The 20,972-nt window shown below is 42.2% G+C and overlaps 1 pseudogene; it reads right to left on the bottom strand.

Moving 5' to 3' along the window:
- Positions 1 to 17,575: 17,575 nt before the first annotated feature.
- LOC113939094 lies at positions 17,576 to 18,974 on the bottom strand (annotated as a pseudogene).
- Between the last annotated feature and the right edge of the window lie 1,998 nt (positions 18,975 to 20,972).

Below are 20,972 nucleotides of genomic sequence, written 5' to 3'. Positions count from 1 at the left end.
AAAAAATCACCTCAACAAAAAGAACAAGAGGTAGTACCGTCTGCCAGGGACCTACTCAATACGGACATTAGTACGATGTCGGACCTAGAGTTCAGAATCATGATTTTAAAGATACTAGCTGGGCCTGAAAAAAGCTTGGAAGTTATTAGAGAAACCCTTTCTGGAGAAATAAAAAACTAAAATCTAACCAAGTCGAAATCAAAAAGGTTAATGAGGTGAAATAAAAAAATGGGGGCACTACTGCTAGGATAAATGAGGCAGAAGAGAGAATCAGCGATATAGAAGACCAAATGATGGAAAATAAAGAAGCTGAGAAAAAGAGAGATAAACAACTACTGGATCACGAGGGCAGAATTCGAGAGATAAGCGATACGATAAGACGAAACAACATTAGAATAATTGGGATCTCAGAAGAAGAAGAAAGAGAGAGAGGGGCAGAAGGTATATTGGAGCAAATTATAACAGAGAACTTCCCTAATGTGGGGAAGGAAACAGGCATCAAAATCCAGGAGGCACAGAGAACCCCTCTCAAAATCAATAAAAATAGGTCAACACCCCGACATCTAATAGTAAAACTTACGAGTCTCGGAGACAAAGAGAAAATCCTGAAAGCAGCTCGGGAGAAGAGATATGTAACCTACAATGGTAGAAATATTAGATTGGCAACAGACCTATCCACAGAGACCTGGCAGGCCAGAAAGGACTGGCATGATATCTTCAGAGCACTAAACGAGAAAAATATGCAGCCAAGAATACTGTATCCCGCTAGGCTGTCATTGAAAATAGAAGGGGAGATAAAAGGCTTCCAGGACAAACAAAAACTAAAGGAATTTGCAAACACGAAACCAGCCCTACAAGAAATATTGAAAGGGGTCCTCTAAGCAAAGAGAGAGCCTAAAAACAGCATAGACCAGAAAGGATCACCGACAATATACAGTCATAGTCACCTTACAGGCAATACAATGGCACTAATTTCCTATCTTTCAATAGTTACCCTGAATGTAAATGGGCTAAATGCCCCAAACAAAAGACACAGGCTATCATATTGGATTAAAAAACAAGACCCATCAACATGCTGTCTGCAAGAGACTCATTTTAGACCCAAAGACACCCCCTGATTGAAAGTGAAGGGGTAGAAAAGCATTTACCATGCTAATGGACACCAAAAGAAAGCTGGGGTGGCAATCCTTATATCAGACACATTAGATTTTAAAACCAAAGAGATGAAACCAATAAGAGATGAAGAAGGACACTATATCCTACTTAAAGGGTCTATCCAACAAGAAGATCTAACAATTGTAAATATCTATGCCCCGAACATGGGAGCAGCCAATTATATAAGGCAATTAATAACAAAAGCAAAGAAACACATCGACAACAATACAGTAATATGGGGGACGTTAACACCCCTGTAACTGAAATGGACAGATTAAGCAAAAGATCAACAGGAAATAAAGACTTTAAATGACACACTGGACCAAATGGACTTCACAGACATATTCAGAACATTCCATCCCAAAGCAATGGCATACACATTCTTCTCTAGTGCCCATGGAACATTCTCCAGAATAGATCACATCCTAGGTCACAAATCAGGTCTCCACTGGTACCAAAAGATTGGGATAATTTCCTGCATATTTTCAGACCACAATGCTTTGAAACTAGAACTCAATCACAAGAGGAAAGTTGGAAAGAACTCAAATACATGGAGGCTAAAGAGCATCCTAGTAAAGAATGAATGGGTCAACCAGGAAATTAAAGAAGAATTTAAAAAATTCATGGAAACCAATGAAAATGAAAACACAACTGTTCAAAATCTTTGGGATGCAGCAAAGGCAGTCCTGAGAGGAAAGTATATAGCAATACAAGCCTTTCTCAAGAAACAAGAAAGGTCTCAAATACACAAACTAACCCTACACCTAAAGGAGCTAGAGAAAAAACAGCAAATGAAGCCTAAACCCAGCAGGAGAAGAGAAATAATAAAGATCAGAGCAGAAATCAATGAAATAGAAACCAAAAGAACAGTAGAACAGATCAATGAAACTAGGAGCTGCTTCTTTGAAAGAATTAGCAAGATTGATAAACCCCTGGCCAGACTTATCAAGAAGAAAAGAGAAATGACCCAAATGAACAAAATCATGAATGAAAGAGGAGAGATCACAACCAACACCAAAGAAATACAAACAATTATAAGAACATATTATGAGCAACTCTATGTCAGCAAATTAGATAACCTGGAAGAAATGGAGGCATTCCTAGGGATGTATAAACTACCAAAACTGAACCAGGAATAAATAGAAAACCTGAACAGACCTATAACCACTAAGGAAATTGAAGCAGTCATCAAAAATCTCCCAACAAACAAAAGCCCAGGGCCAGATGGCTTCCCAGGGGAATTCTACCAAATATTTAAAGAAGAATTAATACCTATTCTTCTGAAACTGTTCCAAAAAATAGAAATGGAAGGAAAACTTCCAAACTCCTTTTATGAGGCCACCATTACCTTGATCCCAAAACCAGACAAAGACCCCATCAAAAAGGAGATTTACAGACCAATATCCTTGATGAACATGGATGCAAAAATTCTCACCAAAATACTAGCCAATAGGATCCAACAGTACATTAAAAGGATTATTCTCATGACCAAGTGGGATTTATCCCTGGGCTGCAAGGTTGGTTCAACATCCGCAAGTCAATCAATGTGATACGATACATTAACAAAAGAAAGAACAAGAATCATATGATCCTCTCAATAGACGCAGAAAAAGCGTTTGACAAAGTACAGCATCCTTTCTTGATCAAAACTCTTCAGCGTATAGGGATAGAGGCTACATACATCAGTATCATAAAAGCCATCTATGAGAAACCTACAGCGAATATCATTCTCAATGGGGAAAAGCTGAGAGCTTTCCCCCTAAGGTCAGGAACGCGGCAGAGATGTCCACTATCACCACTGCTATTCAACATAGTATTAGAAGTCCTAGCCTCAGCAATCAGACAACAAAAAGAAATCAAAGGCATCCAAATCGCAAAGAGGAAGTCAAACTCTCACTCTTTGCAGATGATATGATACTGTATGTGGAAAACCCAAAAGACTCCACCCCAAAACTGCTAGAACTCATACAGAAATTCAGTAAAGTGGCAGGATATAAAATCAATGCACAGAAATCAGTGGCATTCCTATACACCAACAACAAAACAGAAGAGAGACAAATCAAGGAGTCGATCCCATTTACAATTGCACCCAAAACCATAAGATACCTAGGAATAAATCTAACCAAAGAGGCAAAGAATCTGTACTCAGAAAACTATAAAATACTCATGAAAGAAATTGAGGAAGACACAAAGAAATGGAAAAACTTTCCATGCTCATGGATTGGAAGAACAAACATTGTGAAGATGTCAATGCCACCTAGAGCAATCTACACATTCAATGCAATCCTCATCAAAATACCATCCACTTTTTTCAAAGAAATGGAACAAATAATCCTAAAATTTGTATGGAACCAGAAAAGACCCTGAATAGCCAGAGGAATGTTGAAAAAGAAAAGCAAAGCTGGCAGCATCACAATTCCGGACTTTAAGCTCTATTACAAAGCTGTCATCCTCAAGACAGTATGGTACTGGCACAAAAACAGACACATAGATCAATGGAACAGAATAGAGAGCCCAGAAATGGACCCTTAACTCTATGGTCAACTAATCTTTGACAAAGCAGGAAAGGATGTCCAATGGAAAAAAGACAGTCTCTTCAACAAATGGTGTTGGGAAAATTGGACAGCCACGTGCAGAAGGATGAAACTGGACCATTTCCTTACACCACACACAAAAATAGACTCCAAATGGTTGAAAGCCTAAACGTGAGACCAGAGTCCATCAAAATCCTAAAGGAGAACACAGGTAGCAACCTCTTCGACCTCAGCCGCAGCAACTTCTTCCTAGAAACATCACCAAAGCCAAGGGAAGCAAGGGCAAAAATGACCTATTGGGACTTCATCAAGATAAAAAGCTTTTGCACAGCAAAAGAAACAGTCCACAAAACCAAAAGACAACCGATAGAATGGGAGAAGATATTTGCAAATGACATATCAGATAAAGGGCTAGTATCCAAAATCTATAAAGAACTTATCAAACTCAACACCCAAAGAACAAATAATCCAATCAAGAAATGGGCAGACGACATGAACAGACATTTTTCCAAAGAAGACAGCCAAATGGCCAACAGACACATGAAAAAGTGCTCAACATCACTCGGCATCAGGGAAATCCAAATCAAAATCTCAATGAGATACCACCTCACACTTGTCAGAATGGCTAAAATTAACAAGTCAGGAAACGACATATGTTGGCGGGGATGCAGAGAAAGGGGAACCCTCCCACACTGTTGGTGGGAATGCAAGCTCGTGCAACCCCTCTGGAAAACAGTATGGAGGTTCCTCAAACAGTTGAAAATAGAGCTACCCTACGATCCAGCAATTGCACTACTGGGTATTTACCCCAAAGATACAAATGTAGGGATCCGAAGGGGTACGTGCACCCCAATGTTTATAGCAGCAATGTTCACCATAGCCAAACTGTGGAAAGAGCCAAGATGTCCATCGACAGATGAATGGATAAAGAAGAAGTGGTATATATACACAATGGAATATTATGCAGCCTTAAAAAGGAATGGGATCTTGCCTTTTGCAACCACATGGATGGAACTGGAGGGTGTTATGTTGAGTGAAATAAGTCAATCAGAGAAAGACATGTATCATATGACCTCACTGATATGAGGAATTCTTAATCTCAGGAAACAAACTGAGGGTTGCTGGAGTGGTGGGGGGTGGGAGGGATGGGGTGGCTGGGTGATAGACATTGGGGAGGGTACGTGCTATGGTGAGCGCTGTGAATTGTGCAAGTCTGTTGAATCACAGATCTGTACCTCTGAAACAAATAATGCAATGTATGTTAAGAAAAAAAAAAGAAAATAGCAGGAGGGGAAGAATGAAGGGGGGTAAATCGGAGGGGGAGACGAACCATGAGAGACGATGGACTCTGTAAAACAAACTGAGGGTTCTAGAGGGGAGGGGGTTGGGGGGATGGGTTAGCCTGGTGATGGGTATTAAAGAGGGCACGTTCTGCGTAGAGCACTGGATGTTATGCACAAACAATGAATCATGGAACACTACATCAAAAACTAATGATGTAATGTATGGTGATTAACATAACAAAAAATTAAAAAATAAAACAAAAATAAAACAGACAGGAGAACTGGGACTCACCTTTCAGCTGAGGCCAGGGGTGCAGGATGCAGGATGCAGGATTCCAGTCCAGACAATCTGGCAGAGGTCTGAGACAGACAGTGTTGTAGAGGGTAAGAGAGCTGACAGGTCAAAGATCTGGGGAACAAACTTTCCCGTGGGATGGGACGGAGTTAGTGCACTTGTGGAAGCAAAGGGTGTTAAGATTCTTGTCAGTTACCCAACTGTTTGATCTCTATGGGAAAAGGTTCCTTGTTTTTCCTAATGTATACACTGTTTCACTTTCAGGAGGCGCTTAAGCCATATTCACCTGGGAGGCTCTGACCTAGGTGGATTTTTCCAGGTTGTTTTTGCAAGTGTGTCAAAATACATTTGGCTAGGGGTGCCTGGGTGGTTCAGTTGGTTAAGCGTCTGCCTTAGGCTCAGGTCATGAAACAGGGTTCTGGGATCGAGTCCCGCATCGGGCTCCCTGCTCAGTGGAGAGCCTGCTTCTCCCTCTGCCCCTTCCTGCACTCGTGCATGCATGCGCGCTCTCTCTCTTGCTTTCAATCCCTCTATCTCAAATAAATAAAATCTTAAAAAAAAATACATTTGGCTCTTTTGTTCCCCAACATTAATTAAACACACTGGAAAGTGAATTTGCCCAACTTTATCGAGTTCTTTCTTTAAATCCTATTGGAGATGGGGCACAAATGAATATATAATTACAAATAATTCAGCAGGTGGAGAGTAAAGAAATATTTCCTCTGTAATAGGAATATAATCATCTGAAACAACAGATATTTATTTTACTAGAGGCAGGCAACACCTACCTATATTCTGGGTATTTTCTCTAGACATCCATCAACATACTCATTTTTACAACACAAATATGCTTTTCTTACTTCAGCCATAAATGTAAGATGATTTTTAGACCCACGTCAAACGAACTATTTCAATATGTGTGTGAACAACAAACTGCTGGAGACCATAATTAGAGCATTGAGGTGGGAGAAATAAAGAAATCAGAGGAGGTCATCTATTACTGTTTGTATTTCTGATCAGGCATAAGTTTTCTGACTTGTGTCTTCATCTGTGAAATATAAGACAGTATAGCATGATGCTGGGGAGCAGAGCCAGGTCTAAAGATGTGGGTTTCCTCTATCCAGTGTCTTTGTGGATTGCAGTTTTCTCAGAGTCCCTCATAACCCTACTTCCCCTCACCACAGACCACTCCTTACATTACCATTTCCAAACCGCACACTCATTCAGACACACAAACACTCTCTCTGGCTCCCACAACTCAACCTACTTGCGTGGCCCCTAAAACCAGAGCCCAGGGGTGTATGTGTGTGTAGACTGATGTTGCCTCAAGTCTTTTTCAAATTAAAACAAAACAAAACAAAACCTTCCTGTTACTATCCTAAAATAATGCTTCTCTAGAACACTTTGTGAATATTATCAAACAGATTTTTGTATTTGAGACAATTTTGACTTTCTATTAATTGTTCATGTGAGATTTTATATTAATTAATGGTTTTCTTGTACAATCTTGTATCCTGGGATAAACCCAATTTGGGTTTGTGTGGTGTATGTTTAATAATAGTGATGAAAATAAACTTATATAGGTACAAAGCTATATGACAAACACTTCTTTTGTTACCCCAGATTTTTGTTACCCCCTTGCCCCAAATTGACAGTTGCTGGCATTTTGCCATAGTTACTTCAAGCCTTTTTAAGATTCAATAAATAAAATACTGTAGATAAATTTGAGGCCCTTTTTGCCTCCCATCTCCAGTTTATTTTTCTCTCCTTTTCTCAGAGGTAACCAATATTCTGAGTTTACTGCATATTTTATGGTCTTTTTCACACACACTGTTTTACACACACCTATCCAGGAACAATATGTAACATTGTTGTGTGTGCATGTTTAGCTGATTAAGGTGGTATAATTCTATATGTATACTTCTGTAACTTGATTTTTTAACTCTATATTTTTTTTTGTTTCTCACATCTATGTCAATGTGTGTTTAGTTTATTCTCTTAAAAGTTATTCCTAATATTCCCTCCAATAAATATTAGGGCATTTTGGGGTACCTGGTTGGCTCAGTCATTAAGGGTCTGCCTTCAGCTCAGGTCATGGTTCCAGGGTCCTGGGATCAAGCCCCATATCGGGCTCCCTGCTCCATGGGAAGCCTGCTTCTCCCTCTCCCACTCGCCCTGCTTGTGTTCCTCTCTCGCTGTGTCTCTCAAATAAATAAATAAAATTTTTTAAAAAAATAAGAATTTGGGGCGCCTGGGTGGCTCAGTTGGTTAAGCAACTGCCTTTGGCTCAGGTCATGATCCTGGAGTCCCGGGATTGAGTCCCGCATCAGGCTCCCTGCTCAGTGGGGAGTCTGCTTCTGCTTCTGACCCTCTCTCCTCCCGTGTTCTCTTTCATTCTCAGATAAATAAATAAAGTCTTTAAAAAATAAATAAAAAATAAGAATTTAAAAATAAATAAATAAATATTAGGGCATTTTATTTCTCCATTCCATTATTGATGGACAGTTAAGCTATTTCCAAAATTTGGTGTTCCAAAAAGTGCTAAAATGACTATTCTTGTCTCCTTGTACACATTATTACTTTTTTTTTTTTTTTACTAAAGTACAAACCAAAATGTGGAATTGATGGGTCAAGGTTATGTAGATTTCCAGTTTTAGTATAAATTACCAAATTTTCTCCACAATGTTGCACCATTTTATACTGCTACCAATAATGAATCAGAGTTCCAATTTTCCTGCATCTTGGTCAATACCTCATATTGTCAGGTTTACAAAGGTCTCCAGTCTGAAAGGAATGAAATGATAACTCCTCAGTCTTCCTTTACATTTCTCCAGTTACTCTGAAGCTGAGCATCTTCTCTTGTATTTATTGACCAGTTATGTTTCTGCTTCAGTCCTTTTCAATTATTTTCTCATGTTCCTATTAGATTGTTTAATTTTTTTATTTGTAGACATTCTTTGTATATTCCAATGCTAATACTGTCATTTATGTGTTGCATTTATATCCTTTCAACCTATATTTGTTTCTTTTAAAAAACTTTTTATTTTGGAGGCACCTGGGTGGCCCAGTTGGTTAAGTGTCCGACTCTGGATTTTGGCTCAGGTCATGATCTCAGGGTCCTGGGACTGAGCCTCACATTGGGCTCATGCCAATTGTGGTGCCTCCTTGAGATTCTGTCTCCCTCTCCCTCTAAACTACAGCCCCCCTGCTCACATGCAAGCATGAGCTCTCTCTAAAAAAAAAAACAACAGGGTGCCTGGGTGGCTCAGTTGGTTAAACAACTGCCTTCAGCTCAGGTCATGATCATGGAGTCCCGGGATCGAGTCCCACATCAGGCTCCTTGCTCAGCGGGGGGTCTGCTTCTCCCTCTGACCCTCTTCCCTCTCGTGCTCTCTGTCTCTCATTCTCTCTCTCTCAAATAAATAAATAAAATCTTAAAAAAATTAAAAAACACAAAACGCACACACACACAAAAAAACCCTTTTTATTTTGAAATAATTATATATTCACAGGAAGTTTCAAAGATATTGGAGAGAAGTCCTGTGTACCTTTTAGTTTCATCCAATAGTTACATCTTATGTAATTATAGTACAATATCAAAACCAGAAAATTGACATTGATACAAGGGTACAGTTTTATTTTAAATATGTGTACCTACCACCCTAATCTAGAACAATTCCATCACAAAGATCTCCCTTTTGTTACTCCTTTAGAGTTATATACATGCATCTCCCTCCACCACTGTCCTAACCCCTGGCAACCACTAATCTTTATTCTAGCTCCATAATTTTCTAATTTCAAGAATGTTATATAAATGAAATCATAAAATATGTGACTTTTTGAAATTGGCTCTTCTCACTCCGTATAATGCCTTTAGGATTTATCCAGTTGTTGTATCTATCAATGGTTTATTCCTTTTTATTTCTGAGTGGTATTTCATGGTAAGGATGTGCCAGGGTTTGCTGAACTATTCATCTATTGAGGGACACTTTGGATGCTTCCAGTCTGCAGCTATTACAAATAAAGCTGCTATAAATAATTATGTACAGGTGTTGGGTTTGCACAGATTTTCATTTCTCTGGAATAAATGCCTGGGAGCGCAATTCCTGGGTCATATGGTAAGTGCATATTTCCTTTTTTAAGAAACTTTTCCAAGGATGCCTGGGTGGCTCAGATGGTTAAGCATCTGCCTTTGGCTCAGGTCATGATCTCCAGGTCGTGGGAATGAGCCCCACGTTGGGCTCCCTGCTCAGCGGGGAGTCTGCTTCTCCCTCTCCCTCTGCCACTCCCCCTGCTTGTGCCTCTCTCTCTCTCTCTCTCTGTGTCAAATAAATAAAAATAACATCTTAAAAAAAAAAAGAAACTTTTCCAGAGTGGCTATACCATTTCACATTCTCATGAGCAATCTATGAGAGATCCAGTATCTCTGCATCTTCACTAGCCTTTGGTGTTGTTGCTCTTTCTTTTAGCCATTCTTATAGGTGTCCAGTGACATCTAACCATGGTCTTAATTTGCATTTCCCAGTGGTTAGCGATGTTGAATGTCTTTTCATGTGCTTATTTGCCATGTATATCTTCTTTGATGAAATGTCTCTTCATATCTCGTTTATTTTCTAATTGGATTTTCAAAAATTAACACTTTCTTTTTCTTTTTTAAAATTTTTATTGTTATGTTAATCACCATACATTACATCATTAGTTTTTGATGTAGTGTTCCATGATTCATTGTTTGTGCATAACACCCAGTGCTCCACGCAGAATGTGCCCTCTTTAATACCCATCACCAGGCTAACCCATTCTCCCACCACCCTCCCCCTAGAACCCTCAGTTTGTTTTTCAGAGTCCATCATCTCTCATGGTTCGTCTCCCCCTCCGATTTCCCCCCCTTCATTATTCTCCTCCTGCTGTGTGGGAAACAGAACGCCACAACGACCACTGGTGCATGTTCGCTCAGACTCCGAGATATCTGAGAAAACTCAAGATTGCAGGGTTAAAAATAACCCGAAAGGATCAGAGTGAAATGCCCTTGGAACATGTGTGGTCAGTTCTAACGTACGCAGCAGAAGATGTTTAGTAGATAGGAAGCCAGCTGTAAACAGCACACTGGGCACTCCCCTCTTTGTTCCTTTATTCTGTTTTAAAGATTCTTATGTGCTTGACTAATCCTGGGTACGTGGAGGAATGTGCCTTACTACGCCCCTGCTGTAAATCATTATAGATCTATATCACTGTAGAAGGTATATAAGAGTATGGAAAATAAACCTCGGCACCCCGGGCTGTTTGCTCCAGGTCCCCTGTGCCTCGCTATACTGTCGTCTCTCGTCTCTTTTTCTCAGTTCCTTCGCCGCCCCAGGTCCCCAACTCTCAGAGGTCGACAACTGGCACCGGAACAGGGACCTGAAGCCCCTGTCGAGGAGTGATTGGCCAGCGATAGGAACCCTACAGAAGGTGGTAAGTAGGAAAGTTTATTGCAGGGTTATGGGGCAAACAAATTAAAAAACATCAGGTTTTGCTGCATCGATACATCATTTTCTTAAAGAATACAGAGCTAAAGTTACTAAGCAGCGCATAGAAAAATGTTTGGAAACAGTAGTTGAATATAATCCTTGGTTTCCGGAAGAAGGCTCCTTAGATGAGGAGACTTGGGTCCGAGTAAAAAATAATGTCTTGAGGGCTATGAGACAGGGTGAAACGATTCCCCTTTGATTTCTGGCCCGTTTGGGCTTTAGTACGAGTGGTGATCAATACTATGGAAACTGGGGATAAGTTATCCCTGGCTAGGTTGCTAAGGAAACCACCAACTCTTTACATACATATGAACTAGACGATGAGACTTTAGAAAAGGCTAAGACTTTTTTTTTTTTTTTTTTGGGAAATGGGGGGGGGGAGACGAACCATGAGAGATGATGGACTCTGAAAAACAAACAGGGTTCTAGAGGGGAGGGGGGAGGGAGGATGGGTTAGCCTGGTGATGGGTATTAAAGAGGGTAGGTATTGTATGGAGGCCTGGGTGTTAATACACAAACAATGAATCATGGAACACTACATCAAAAACTAATGATGTAATGTATGGTGATTAACATAACAATAAAAATTTTTAAAAAAAGAAAAAAATAAAGTTTCCAGAAAAAAAAAAAAAAGAAGGCTAAGACTGAAAGTAAAAAAATTTTCGCGGCTTCACAGTCCCGGCCGTCACCCACGGCCCCTCTGCTTTTAATGGAGGACCCCACCGAGGATGATCAACCTCCCTCCACAGTAGATTATTCCCTCTCAAACGACCCTCTCTAGCTCTCTCACCTCTTGAAAAGGAACTCCCAATGGCAAAGGGCTAATGATCTATTTATGGCTTTCCCCATAGACTGAACAGAGGCTGTTGGTCCTGTCTATGAGGGATTAGATTTAAATACCTTAAGGGAACTAAAGAAGGCTTGCCACTTGTATGGACCCACAGCCCCTTATACTATAGAGATTTTGAAAGCTTGGGCAAATTCTGGAGAGTGGATCCCTTATGATTATGGGATTAATGCCCGTGCTTATGGTTGCACGGGCTTGCCTTAAGTCACAGGATTTATTACAATGGAAAATGTGGTTATTGGATGCCGCCTATATGAAAGCTCGGGCGAATCGGGCTAACCCAGCCATGCATCATGTTTCTTTTGAAATGCTCACTGGCTCTGGCCCCTTTTCAGATGTTCGAGAGCAGTTGGTCAACACTCCACCTGCAGCTACAGCGCAGGTATCTGAAATTGCCCTCACAGCTTGGGAAAAGCTAACCCCTCAGGGGAAGTGGGGCAAAGTTGTATAAAAATTGTGCAAGGCCCTACAGAAGCATATACTGATTTTATTTCTCTGCCTGAAATGGCTATTGACCGCCAAGTCGATAGTAAACCTGCCAAAGAGCACTTGCTAAGACAGCTTGCTTTTGAAAATGCTAATGAGGACTGCCAAGCAGCCATCCGGCCACATAGAGAAACAGGAGGCATTCTCGATTATCTTTGTCTATGGAGAAATATTGACACACTTACGCATCAAGCTCGGATAGCCTCCCTTCAGCTCACGGCCCCTTCCGATAGAAAAATTGCAGGCCTTAGAACAAATTATTCAAGAGCAATTGCAGACAGGACACATAGAGCCTTCGCAATCTCCTTGGAACTCTCCAGTCTTTGTTATCAGAAAAAAATCAGGTAAGTGGAGGCTCTTAATACACCTTCAGAATGTTAATGCCGTCGTGGAGCCTCTGGGTGCCTTGCAGCCTGGGTTACCCACTCCTACAGCCATTCCCAAACAATGGCCATCGATAATAATAGATCTTAAGGACTGTTTCTATACCATAGCCATTCACCCTGAGGATAGGGAGAAATTTTGCCTTTTCTATTCCAAGCACTAACAACAAGGAACCGATGAAATGATATCACTGGACAGTTTTGCCACAGGGTATGACTAATTCTCCTACCATGTGTCAGTATTATGTTGGCCAGGTCCTCATAAGAGATCATTATCCTCGATCCTATATCATTCATTATATGGATGATATTTTGCTGGTGTCACAAACTGAAACTGAATTACAAAATGTGTATCAGGCCACTTCCCAACATTTGACTTCCGCCGGTCTCATAATAGCCCCGGAGAAAATCCAAACTACTCCAGCATCTTATCTAGGCACTGTGGTAGATAGAACCACAGTGAAACCTCAAACAATGCAAATTCGTAGGGATACCCTCCTTACTCTTAAGGATTTTCAGAAACTCCTAGGAGACAGTAATTGGATTCACCCTATTCTGGGGATTCCAACTTATAAATTACAAAATTTATTTAACACTTTACAAGGTGACTCTGCTTTAGATAGTCCTCGCACTCTAACTTCAGAGACGGAGGCCGAATTACAGTTTGTTGAGGAGCGATTAAAAACTGCCTTTGCTTACAGGTATAATGATTCTCTCCCCTGCTTCTTCTTATTTTCCCTACCCCTCATTCTCCGACTGGTGTCTTAGAGCAAGAAGACAAACCTCTCGAATGGGTGACTTTACATACAAAAACGTCTCGAACTGTTACTCCATATCTATCTCTTGTCACTTCACTCATTCTCCAAAAGCGTTCTATTCAAATTCTTGGTTTTGACCCAGTGCTCATTGTTTTACCTAACTCTTCCACATCTTTTAAGGAAGTCCTTCCCTTCTCTGCTAATCTGCAAATAACTCTTGCTGATTATACTGGGTGCATAGGTTGCCACTATCCATCAGGTAAACTATGGGACTTCCTAAAGCGCACTACCTGGGTTATAAATCGCGTGGTTCCTAACATTCCAATCCCCTCAGCTCCTACATACTTTATTGATGGCTCTTCCTCCGGGCACGCCGGAGTCTGGGGCCCTGCTATTCAGCGCTCCATAAAAACCCCTTACACTTCTGCTCAACAAGTCCAACTTGCAGCTTGATTGTTCTTATCACAGAATGTTTATCATCCTATAAATATCATATCTGATTCCACTTACGTAGTTGGCAGTGTTGCGCCTTTGGAAACAGCTCTTATTTCCCCAACTCATTCTATCATTAACCCTCTGCTTCAAGAACCACAATTAGAAATTCAATCTCGAACTCACCCTTTGTTCATTACTCATATCCGCTCTCATTCTAACCTCCCTAGACCTCTTACACAAGGGAATCACTCTGCTTATTTACTGGCTACTCCTATCTTTGAAACTCCACAGGCAGAACATGCCCATCTTCATACCAACGCCAACCGCCCTCATTCGCACTATAAAATACCCTTGCGTTCTGCCAGGCAGATTGTCTCTTCTGTCCTGTTTGTCGACCTCTACATTTAACTGAGCATCCAGAGGGTGTCAATCCCAGAGGCACAGCTCCTGATTGTATTTGGCAAATGGACGTTACTCATTTCCCACCTTTCGGACGTCTCTCGTATATTCATGTTACAATAGACACCTTTTCAGGATTTCTTCATGCTACTCCATTGATGGGAGAAAAGGCTGGGCACGTTCTCTCTCATTTGCTTGAATGTTTCGCTATTATGGAGTTACCTACTTGTATCAAGACAGATAATGGCCCAGCATATACTAGCAAAAAGTACAAGAATTCCTTAAAGAATGGCAAATACAGCATATCACAGGTATTCCTTATAATCCTCAGGTACAAGCTGTAGTGGAAAGGGCACATGCCACCGTTAAGAAACAACTGCGTAAAACTATTTCTAAAATGAAAGGGGGAATCTCCCCGCCGAGACGTCATGGCGCAAACCTTATTTATTTTAAATTTTTTAAACTTACCCCAAGGAGAACCATATACTAGAGCTGACAAACATTTCTCGCCAGCCTCAGTCTGAACTCAGGACACACCCATGTGGATAAAAAATGAGGAAGATAATTGGTTGCCCGGGAAATTAATTACCCGAGGCCCTGGTTATGCTTGTGTCATTCCAGATGGATCCAGTCGAGCAATTTGGATACCTCTTCGGAAAGTCCGGCCTAGGACCGGCGATGAAGACGACCCTCAAAAAACAAACGAGTGCCCAAAATCTCTATCACAGAGTGCTTATGACAGCTGCTAATTTGAAAAAAAGAAAGGGGGAGCTGTGGAAGCAGAACACCACAACGACCACTGGTGCATGTTCGCTCAGACTCCAAGATCTCTGAGAAAAGTCGAGATTGCAGGGTTAAAAATAACCTGAAAGGATCGAGTGAAATGCCCTTGGAACATGTGTGGTCAGTTCTAAAGTAGGCAGCAGAAGATGTTTAGTAGATAGGAAGCCAGCTGTAAACAGCACACTGGGCACTCCCCTCTTTGTTCCTTTATTCTGTTTTAAAGATTCTTACCTGCTTGACTAATCCTGGGTACGTGGAGGAATGTGCCTTACTATGCCCCTGCTGTAAACCATTATAGATCTATGTCGCTGTAGAAGGTATATAAGAGTATGGAAAATAAACCTCGGCACCTCGGGCTGTTTGCTCAGGGTCCCCTGTGCCTCGCTATACTGTCGTCTCTTTTTCTCAGTTCCTTCGCCGCCCCAGGTCCCCGACTCTCAGGTCGACACTGCTATCTTCTTCTTCTTTTTAACATATAATGTATTTTTTGTTTCAGAGGTACAGGTCTGTCTGTGGTTCAGCAGTCTTGCACAATTCACAGCGCTCACCATAGCACATACCCTCCCCAATGTCTATCACCCAGCCACCCCATCCCTCCCACCCCCCCACTCCAGCAACCCTCAGTTTGTTTCGTGAGATTTAAGAATTCCTCATATCAGTAACACTTTATTTTTCAAAGTAGTTCTAGGTTTACAGAAAAATTGAGCAGAAAGTATAGAGTTCCCGTATACTTCCTTATTCCCCTTCCAATCTCCCGTTATTAATATCTTGCCTTAGTGTGGAATTTGGTATAATTGATGAAACAATATTGATTCATTCTTATTTATTAAAGTCCAAAGTTTACATTAGAGTCCACTCTTTGGGTGATACATTCTGTGGGTTTTTGACAAATGTATAATGATATGTATCCACCATTGTAGTATCATGCAGAACAGTTGCACTGTCCTCAAAATCCCTGTGCTCAACCTAGTCTTCCTTACAGCACTCCCTCCTTCCTGAACTGAGGACAACCACTGATCTTTTTACTGTCTCCATCATTTTGCCTTTTCCAAAATGTCATACAGTTGGAATCACACAGTATGTATTTCTATCCCTTTAAGTATTTCCATGTTTAATCAGATCAAAGTGAGGGAGTGTCTTGCTTTAAGATAATTGTGACCTGATGGACTGAGATTTCCTATACTGCTTAGTGAACTGAAGTCGATGCCCCAGTTGGATCCCAGTATTTCTGATGCTGAAGTAATATAGTTCAAAAAGCTGTTTGCTTCTTGTGAGGTGGTAAGGATATGCTAAGGATAACTAAGGGAAGTAGTTGCCTTTGAAAAATAGCCTATCTTCAGAAGATATTAGAAAATAAAGACAGGAGGGCACCTGGCTGGCTCAGTCAGTTGAGCATCCGCCTTCAGCTCTGGTCATGATCCCACGGTCCTGTTCAGCAGGGAGCCTGCTTCTCCCTCTCGTCTCTGCTCGTGCTCTCTCTTTCTTTCTCTCACGATCTCTCTTTCTCAAATAAATAAATAAAATCTTAAAAAAAAAGAAAAGAAAGAGATGAATGTCTCTCAAATCCTATGGTTATATTGATCAGTTTCAACATACAACTAAGAGCTCATATGAATCTGATAGAGGGCACTCTCTAAGATTTCCAGGGGAAAAAAAAGAAATTAAGGGGCGCCTGGGTGGCTCAGTCATTAAGCATCTGCCTTCAGCTCAGGTCATGGTCCCAGGGTCCTGGGATTGAGCCCTGCATCGGGCTCCCTGCTGGGCAGGAGGCCTGCTTCTCCCTCTCCCACTCCTCCTGCTTGTGTTCCCTCTCTCACCGTGCCTCTCTGTGTCAAATAAATAAATAAACTCTTCAAAAAAAGAAATTAAGCCAAAATCTCTAATCCTTTAAATATATCAGCACTTTAATAAACACTCTCCACACATGGAGAAAAAAAGAATATAAGCTCAGTGGTCACCCTATAAACAGGACTCTTCAAAACTTGCACAAACACATTAAATGCATTAACAAATTTAATTTTCAGAAGCATGAATTTTATGTTTTCTACTTGAAAAAAATTAAAATTGAGAAAATACTTAAAGGTAAATACTACACTCGAGAATAAACATGAAAATTAATGCAGAAATAAGAAATAAAACTTAAACAATATTCCATCTTTCTAATATAAACCACTCTCTCTAAAAATTTTTGAATTGAGAAATAGGAAAAGTTGACTTCGAAGTATGGTCTTATTGCTGATAAAGAAACAGTATAGGGGCACCTGGGTGGCTCAGTCGTTAAGCGTCTGCCTTCTGCTCCGGTCATGATCCCAGAGTCCTGGGATCGAGCCCCGCATCGGGCTCCCTGCTCCGCGGGAAGCCTGCTACTGCCCCTCCCTCTGCTTGTGTTCTCTCTCTCTGTCAAATAAATAAATAAAATCTTTAAAAAAAGAAACAGTATATTTAAATCAACTTTAGGCCAGAAATTAGTAGTACTTTAAAAATTTAAGAATCCCTTCTTTACTAATACTTTTTCTTTTAATCCTCTACACAGAACTTTATTAAGGGGGGGGAGGGTAGTGGTAAGAGAAGGTCCCTGCGTTGAACAAATTACATCGTGCAGTGCTAGAGCGTAGAGGGTGGCGCTGGGGAGTTCAGGGAGATTTTAGAGAGCGGTCCTGGCCAGGAACAGTTGGACCTGTCAGGGATGGAGGTCAAGGGAACCAGGGTCTCAGAAGCGGCCATACCGGTGGTCTGGGGAAAGTCCTTGGTTTCCTTCTCGGGGACAGTGGCTAGTATGCGACCGCAGGGGGTGACTAGAGTTCCTGGGTGGCATCAGGGCAGGTGCACAGGGACTGATCTCCGGATTGGAGATCCAGACTGGTCTTGGGTTTAGGGGTTTAGAGTTCCGGTTGATTTTGGACTTAAGACTTAAGCGCTGGTTTCGGGACAGTGTTCAGGTCTCGTCAGCGCCCGGGGGCTTGCACACACAACTGATGTCGGAGGTTCCAGAAGAGGGACCGCGGATGTATGAAGTTGCAGAGGCCACCGCGGGTACATTCGTCCACTGCCGACAGCCTGGCTCCGGGTAGTCGCGACAGGAGACCGCTCAGCATGACAAACAGTCCGCCCAGCCGAGTTCGGCCGCGGCTTGCTCTGCACGCTCCCTGCGCTGAAACTTGACAGGGACATTGCCCACGAGGTTGTTGCACACATTCATCTCTTCAATCTCTCCGTACTTTATCTGCAGCTCCGCGAGTCATCGCAGTGTTCCCGCACCTCCCCGTCGCTCATGTGACAATGCGGTCCGTGCGCGGTCTGGGCGGTGTTTTTGGATTCCCGTGCGGGTGGAAGTCCGTTCGTTGTGAAGCCGGGAACATCGGCCCCGGTGCTGGCAGGCCCCGATTTGTCCTTCTCAGTCCCGAATATCGAAGCTAAACGCCCTCCAACTCTGTCTTACTAATACTTTTAGTGGAGATTTCTAGGACTTTATTATTATTTGGTAAAATGAATACAAGGGAATTAAATTTAGTGCTTTTAACTAAGGTATCCCCTTTGTTACAACTGTTCCTGAATTCAAGGTATACAAAAGGATCATATATCCTCTCCTTGATTTTCCATAGTGTGAACTGAAGAAACGAAGAAGTCATTCTCAAGACTTTTGGATTGCTTTGGAATTTCCAAAATAACTCCACTTGGTTACTAGCTCAGATGATTGTATTAACTCTACTAAATAAAAAGGGTAGTTTGTAAATGGACAAAGGAGGGAGAGGAGGGGAGATCGAAACAAGAAGGTGGGGGGAGGGAGGGAATATACCGGACTCTTCAGTTGCAGAAATGTTTCGTTTACTACGGTGGGAAGTAGATACGCGGGTGGTGGTATGCCTTTTTGTACGTCTGAAATATTTCATAATAAAAACGTAACGAATCATTCTTAACTTCATTCCCCCACCCCCCCAGGGGTGACCACACGTGGTATCGCTCGGTCTATTTCGGGGAACTGGACGTACCTACAGTTCGCCCCGCCGTCCCCCTTTCCCTCGGTGACCGCTACTCGGGGGGTGGGGCGACCTACGCCTCCTGCGGGGGGCGGGGTCTGCGCTTCCAGTAAAGGGCGGGGCCCCAGACATGCCTCCGCTTCTCCACTGGGAATCGAAATGCACCGGGCGGGGGCCTGGGTGGCTCAGTCATTAAGCGTCTGCCTTCCGCTGGGCTCATGATCCCAGAGTCCTGGGATCAAGCCCTATGTCGCCTGCTTCTCCCTCTCCCACTCCCCCTGCTTGTGTTCCCTCTCTCGCTGGGTCTCTCTGTCAAATAAATAAATAAAATCTTAAAAAAAAATGTACTCGGGCTCTGCATTTCCGGACCATTCCCGCCGGCCAGGAAATGGTGGGTGGGCACCAATCTGTAGCAGGGCGAGCCCCAGCTCAGCCCCCTGCGGAGTCTTGCGTGCGCGGGGACTTTCAGGTCCCTGGCACCATGGGCCATGCGTTGGGTGGGGGTTGGGGGTCGACTTGCCCTTCTGGGTTTTGGTGCGCCAATCTCAGCGGGAAGAACGCGACTTCAGGGAAAGTTCGCCCACAATGAGCTTACAGTCTATTTCTTAATATGTTTGCTTTTTAAAAAACAGGTGTCTTGAAAAAGAATTTTAAAAAAAGCTGTCTTGACGTATAATTAGCATACATTACACTGCACATGTTTAAAGCAGACAGTTTGATGAATTTTGACATATGTCTAAACCCTTGAAACCGTCATCGTAACCACATTTAAGACAAGGAACAAAGCGGAGCTGGCTGGCGGAAGGAGATTGAAGCACTCTTCTCCGCATAAAATTTAAGGACGCACAATTCCTCTCCACGACCTCTCTGCTCCCCCAAAAAACCTCTCAGTAATCAGGATAAACACTATTGTGGGGCGCCTGGGTGGCTCAGATGGTTAAGCGTGTGTCTTCCGCTCAAGTCATGATCTCAGGTCCAGGGATGGAGCTGCACATCGGGCTCCCAGCTCTCCTCCCCTCTGCCTGCCACTCCCCCTGCTTGTGCTCTCTCTCCGTCTCTCTTTCTCAAATGAATAAATAAAATCTTTAAAAAAAGATAAACACTATTTTAAAAATCAAAATTCATGCAAAATTCACAATGAACAAAATATCAAAACTTTATTTTTTAAAAATATTTTATTTATTTATTTGACAGAGCGAGGGCCAGAGCGAGCACAAGCGGGGTAGGGGTGGGGAGCGGCAGGCAGAGGGAGAGGGAGAAACAGGCTCCCCACTGAACAGGGAGCCTGATGGGGGCTGGCAGACTGAGCCACCCACGCACCCCATAATATCAAAACTTTAAATACAGGATCCAACCCTGCAATTGCACATGGCTGCCTCACTCGCTCCACCCTAGTCCTTGTCTGTTATCAGTTCTCTCCCTCTTCCACCTCTCTCTCTTTCTGTGTCCTAAATCAGGTGACTGTGAATTGTCTGCTTCTGGATTCTCTTGTCTCCTTGATCTGTGGGTCTTCTGCATGTCACAGTGTCTTAATATTAGAGCTTTATTGTTCTTCAAGATTGTTTGGCTATTCTTGCCTTACCGCACTGAGGTCTCCAGTACAATGTTGAATAGAAGTAAAAATAAAGATCACCCTTGTCTTTTTTCTTTTTCTTAAAGATTTTATTTATTTATTTGAGAGAGAGAAACAGCATGAGAGGGGAGAAGGTCAGAGGGAGAAGCAAGCTCCCCGCTGAGCCGGGAGCCTGATGTGGGACTTGATCCCAGGACTCCAGGATCATGACCTGAGCCGAAGGCAGTCGCTTAACCAACCGAGCCACCCAGGCGCCCAAGATCACCCTTGTCTAATTCTGAAACTCTAGAGGAGGGTTTTCAATATTTCCTCACTGGGTGTGATTTTTAATAGTTTTTATTTTGTAAGTCATCTTTATCGGATTAAGGAAATTTCTTCTTCTTCCTAATTGACTAACAGTTCTTGTTGAATCTTTGTCCCACTTTAGAACATGAGATACTGGGGTAAACTGTAATATTGTTCAGCAAGATTGGTACCCCTCTCCGGAAGCAGATTATAGTTCTCTGACCCATTGGCATTAGGATCGTCAATGTGACTTGTTTTGACCAATGAAATAA

The sequence above is a fragment of the Zalophus californianus genome, chromosome 16 (assembly GCF_009762305.2).
Source record: "Zalophus californianus isolate mZalCal1 chromosome 16, mZalCal1.pri.v2, whole genome shotgun sequence".
Classification (NCBI taxonomy): Eukaryota; Metazoa; Chordata; class Mammalia; order Carnivora; family Otariidae; genus Zalophus; species Zalophus californianus.
The sequence above is the reverse complement of the archived record's forward strand: the minus strand, read 5'-3'. Positions and strand labels throughout refer to the sequence as shown.